Raw genomic sequence first — 5,725 nt, forward strand, 5'->3', positions numbered from 1 at the left:
AGCATCACAGCAGGATTTATTGTTTCTTTGGTACCGTTTTCTTAATTTTTCTGACAGTTCATTGTTACTGTATAGAAATGCAACAGATTTCTGTATATTAATTTCATATCCTGCTACTTTACCAAATTCATTGATGAGTTCTAGTAGATTTATGGTGGTGTCTTTAGGATTTTCTACATATAATATAATGTCATCTGCAAACAGTGAAAGTTTTACTTCTTCCTTTCCAACTTGGATTTCTTTTTTTTTTCTTTTTCTTGTCTTACTGCTATAGTTAGGACTTCCAATACTACACTGAATAAAAGTGGTGAGAGTAGTGGGGAGAGTAGGTATCTTTGTCCTATTTCTGATCTTTCAGCTTTTCATTATTGAGTATAACATTAGTTGTGGGCTTGTCATGTATGGCCTTTTTTATGTTGAGGTATATATTCCCTCTATACCCACTTCATTGAGTTTTTAATCATAAGTAAATGTTTAATTTTGTCAAAATCTTTTTCTGCATCAATTGAGATGATCATATAATTTTTATTCAGTTCAGTTCAGTCACTCACTCATGTCTGACTCCTTGCGACCCCATGAACTGCAGCCTCCCTGTCCATCACCAACTCCTGGAGTTCACCCAAACCCACGTCCATCGAGTCGGTGATGCCGTCCAACCATCTCATCCTCTGTTGTCCCCTTCTCCTGCTGCCCCCAATCCCTCCCAGCATCAGGGTCTTTTTAAATGAGTCAGCTCTTTGCATCAGGTGGCCAAAGTATTAGAGTTTTAGCTTCAACATCAGTCCTACCAATGAACACCCAGGACTGATCTCCTTTAGGATGACTGGTTGGATCTCTTTGCAGTCCAAGGGACTCTCAAGAGTCTTCTCCAACATCACAGTTCAAAAGCATCAATTCTAAAAAAAAAAAAAAAAAAAAGCATCAATTCTGCGCTCAGCTTTCTTTATAGTCCAACTCTCAAATCCATACATGACTACTGGAAAAACCATAGCCTTGACTAGATAGACCTTTGTTGACAAAGTAACATCTCTGCTTTTCAATATGCTGTCTAGGTTGGTCATAACTTTCTATCCAAGGAGTAAGCGTCTTTTAATTTCATGGCTTCAATCACCATCTGCAGTGATTTTGGAGCCCAGAGAAATAAAGTCTGTTCTTGTTTCCACTGTTTCCCCATCTATTTGCCATGAAGTGATGGGACCGGATGCCATGATCTCCGTTTTCTGAATGTTGAGCTTTAAGCCAAGTTTTTCACTCTCCTCTTTCACTTTCATCAAGAGGCTCTTTAGTTCTTCTTCACTTTCTGCCATAAAGGTGGTGTCATCTGCATATCTGAGGTTATTGATATTTCTCCTGGCAATCTTGATTCCAGCTTGTGCTTCCTCCAGCCCAGTTTCTCATGATGTACTCTGCATAGAAGTTAAATAAGCACGGTGACAATATACAATTAATGTGATGTCCTGTGAATGCTCACCCATCCGTGCATCTCTGGGATTACTTGATCATGATATATGATCCTTTTAAGGTATTGTTGAATTTGACTTGCTAATATTGTATTTTGTAAGGATTTTTACATCTATGTTTGTCAAGGATTTTGGCATATAATTTTCTTTTTTTGTGATATTTGTTTGGTTTTGGTACCAGGATGATACTGGTCTTATACAGTGAGTTCAGAAGCATTCCTTCCTCTTCAGTTTTTTGGAAGAGTTTGAGAAGGATAGGTGTTAACTGTTCTCTAAATGGTAAGTCATCTGGTCATGGGCTTTTTTTTTTGATTGGGAGTTTTGGAATTACTGATTCAATTTCATACTAGTAATTGGTCAGTTAATATTTTCTCTTTCTTCCTGATTCAGTCTTGGGAGGCTGTACATTTCTAGGAATTTTTCCATTTCTTCTAGGTTGTCCATTTTATTGGCATATAATTGTACCCAGTAATCTCTCTTTTGCTTTGGTTTTCATTTATTTGGGCTCTCTCTTTTTCCTGATGGGTCTGGTTAATGCTTGATCAATTTTGTTTATCTTAAAAAAAAAAAACAACAAAAAAACACAAAACTCTGACGTTTCATAGATCTTTTCTATTTTTCAAGTACCAATTTCATTTATTTCCACTCTGACACCTTTATGATTTCTTTCCTTACACTAACTTTTGAGTTTTGTTTATTCTTCTTTTTCTAGTTCCTATATATGTAGAGTTAGGTTGTTTATTTGAGAGTTTTCTTATTCCTGGGGTAGGTTTGTATCACTATAAACTTCCCCCTTAGAACTGCTTTCATTGTGTCCCATAGATTTTTGGATCACTGCATTTTCATTTTTGTTTGTCTCCAGGTATTTCTTTTAAGATGTGATAATTTTATTTATTTATTTTTGGCCATGTTGCAAGGCATGTGGGATCTTAGTTTCAGGACCAAGGACTGAACCTGCATCCTCTGCATTGGAAGCACAGAGTCTTAACCACTGAACCGCCAGGAAGTCTTGTCTCCAGGTATGTTTTTAATTTCTTCTTTGATTTCTTCAGTGATCCATTGATTGTTTAGTAGCATATTGTTTAGTCTCCATGTGTTTTTTCCCCTTGTAGTTATTTCTAGTCTCATGGCATTGAGGTTGGAAAGATGCCTGATATGATTTCAGTTTTCTTAAGTTTGTTGAGACTTCCTTTGTGGCCTAGTACATTATCTATTCTGGAGAATGTTCCACGTGCACTTGAAAAAATGTGTATTCTACTGCTTTTGCATGGAATGTTCTATATATATCTGTTCAGCTGTTCTAATATAGTGTTTAAGGCAGTGTTTCCTTATTGATTTTCTGTCTAGATGATCTACTGATGTATGTGGGGGTATTAAAGTCCCCTACTATTATGTTACTGTTGACTTCTTCCTGTTTGTCTGCTCATATTTGCTTTATGTATTTAGGTGCTCTGTGTTGGGTGAACAATTGTTATTATCTATTTTTTTTTTTGGCCATGCCATGTGGCTTGTGGGATCTTCGTTCCCTGACTAGGGATCAAACCCTGGGCCCATGGCAGTGAAAGCACTGAGTTGTAACCACTGGAGTACCAGAGAATCCCCATATCTATCTTTTTAATTATAGTCATCCTAATTGGTGTAAAATGGTATCTAATTATGGCTTTGATTTGCATTTCCCTAATGATGATTAATGATGCATTATTTTTAAGTTACAAAATAATTTTAAAGAAGTATTTTCATGCTGAGGTTTTGAGAACTTTAACTATCTAGGTCACATGTCCCAATATCACAGAGACTAGACTCAAACCAAATCTCTCTATGGCTAATGCTTGGACTCCATACCCTCTTTTATAGAATAGAATCTAGGATAAAACTTCACTAGCTGCCTCTGTTAGAAAGGGAATCCTGGCCAAGATGAACCTCTGCATGGACTAATTGGTTCATTCGTCTCTTATTTACTATGAGAAACTCAAATATACACAGAGCTTTTTAGTCTCTCCATTTTCACTCTGAAGAAAAAAAAAAGTGTTTTCTTGAGATTCTCATAATGGATCTTGGATGAAGTAGTGACCCTTTCTCCTTGGTTAATGATTTTGTGCTTCTCTTTATGTTAGTGCCCACTGGGCTTCTCCTTCTCCTCCTCACCATCATCAGGACATGGAATGAGGAGGGACACAAAGTTTAAACTTAGTTTAAATGCACAGTTATCAAAAATTTTGAATATACTTTCCTCTATTTATCTATATATTTTATACTGCTGTCAATCTTATTTTAAGTATTACTAATGCTTAATTTTTCCTTTTTCTTCAGTTAAAAATTCAGATTGAGCTTTCTCGTAAGTGGCTCCCAGAAGATTCACTCCACCCCACTGTGGGAACACAGTAGTTGTGGAGGTGGAAACAGGAATGGAACCAGAATCAGAGTTCAAATATACTGGAAAATCTGAGCTCAACCAAGAGCTGTGGCACATTGAGGAGTTTCAGTTCAGTTCAGTTGCTCCGTCTGTCTGACTCTTTGTGACCCCATGAATCGCAGCACGCCAGGCCTCCCTGTCCATCACCAACTCCCGGAGTTTACTCAAACTCATGTCCATCGAGGCGGTGATGCCATCCAGCCATCTCATCCTCTGTCGTCCCCTTCTCCTCCTGCCCTCAATCCCTCCCAGCATCAGGGTCTTTTCCAATGAGTCAACTCTTCACATGAAGTGGCCAAAGTATTGGAGTTTCAGCTTTAGTATCAGTCCTTCCAATGAATATCCAGGACTGATCTCCTTTAGAATGGACTGGTTAGATCTCCTTGCAGTCCAAGGGACTCTCAAGAGTCTTCTCCAACACCACAGTTCAAAAGCATCAATTCTTCGGCACTCAGCTTTCTTCACAGTCCAACTCTCATATCCATACGTGACAACTGGAGAAACCATAGCCTTGACTAGATAGACCTTTGTTGGCAAAGTAATATCTCTGCTTTTGAATATGCTACTTAGGTTGGTCATAACTTTCCTTCCAAGGAGTAAGCATCTTTTAATTTCATGGCTGCAGTCACCATCTGCAGTGATTTTGGAGCCCAGAAAAATAAAGTCTGACACTTTTCCCACTGTTGTTTAGCATTCACTATAAACTTTGGCACAGGTTACTTATTTCAACACTGGATCTAAAAAGCACAAAGAACACAAGAATGTACTATGGTATCAAGGTGAGTTCCAGACAAGCAAGAGAATTCCACACATCTGTGGAAGGGGGCACAACTCTGGACATGATCTTGGAAGTGGAACTGATAGGACTTGGGGAAAGTTATGAAACAGCTGAACTCACTTGTGAATCTCTAGACCCTGCAGTGATTAACCTAACTCACCATGACTCTGTTGTGATTACTGAAGAAAGGAGGAGGTCAGGTGGAAATACAAGGTCACTGCATGGCCAAACGGGCAGCTGTGTGGTGAGCAGTGATAAGAAGGGTGATAAGGGACAGAGATGCATCTGTGACCAACAGCACCTACCATAACGCCCTGGAAGAAGAGACTTTAAGTTGCACATTACTTGGTTATATCCACTGTTGAAATTGTATGGATGGGCACTCGAGAGATTGAACTGAGTAAATGACATGTCTACTTTACAGAATGTGGCCACATCTGTAGGCAGTGCCTCTGCACTTCCCTTAAATATACTAAAAATCATCCAGTTTGTTTGAAAATTCAGCTGCCGTCAGTACCACTGCATCTATATATGAAGTGTGCTGTGTTGCTCAGGACAGACGGATAACCTGGTTAGGATTTTCCCATGACCTTATGCAGAAACTATAGATTGTTGCCATTCAGTACACTGAATTAAAAAAGCCTGGTTTTAAAAACCGCTCTCTGGAGTATATAGAAAACTCTTTCGTCGTACACGCTATGAGACTACCTTTTGATTTGTTTCATGCTGCAGGGCTTGACTTGGTTGTCATAGTATACTAGAGGCTGGTGGTTGTCCTCAAAGCAAATTTTCCTTTCTTCCTCATAACAGTCAATTTTAAATTGGCCACATATGGGCATTTTTGGTCATGTAAATAAGGGCAACATCCTAGAGATCACGGAGCAAATAAATGGAAGGAACCTGAGAGACTGACAACTTTGCAAACCAGAGCCACCTACAAGTTTGGGCTTTTACTTGAGAGGTGAATAAACTTCATTCTTATTTAAATAAACATTATATGGGGTCTTGTTTAAAGAAATGGAAACTTTATTTTAATTAATGGACTAAGGAGGGTGATATCTCCCTGGTTTCTTT

At 38.5% G+C, this 5,725-nt stretch overlaps 1 long non-coding RNA gene across 1 annotated transcript; it reads left to right on the top strand.

Annotated features, from left to right (window-relative positions):
* Window positions 1-600: 600 nt before the first annotated feature.
* Window positions 601-5,306, top strand: LOC133255120 (uncharacterized). The gene is made up of 2 exons (XR_009738891.1): window positions 601-2,479; window positions 3,771-5,306. It is a non-coding gene; the product is annotated as an uncharacterized LOC133255120 (long non-coding RNA).
* The last annotated feature ends 419 nt before the right edge of the window (window positions 5,307-5,725 follow it).

The sequence above is a fragment of the Bos javanicus genome, chromosome 10 (assembly GCF_032452875.1).
Source record: "Bos javanicus breed banteng chromosome 10, ARS-OSU_banteng_1.0, whole genome shotgun sequence".
Classification (NCBI taxonomy): Eukaryota; Metazoa; Chordata; class Mammalia; order Artiodactyla; family Bovidae; genus Bos; species Bos javanicus.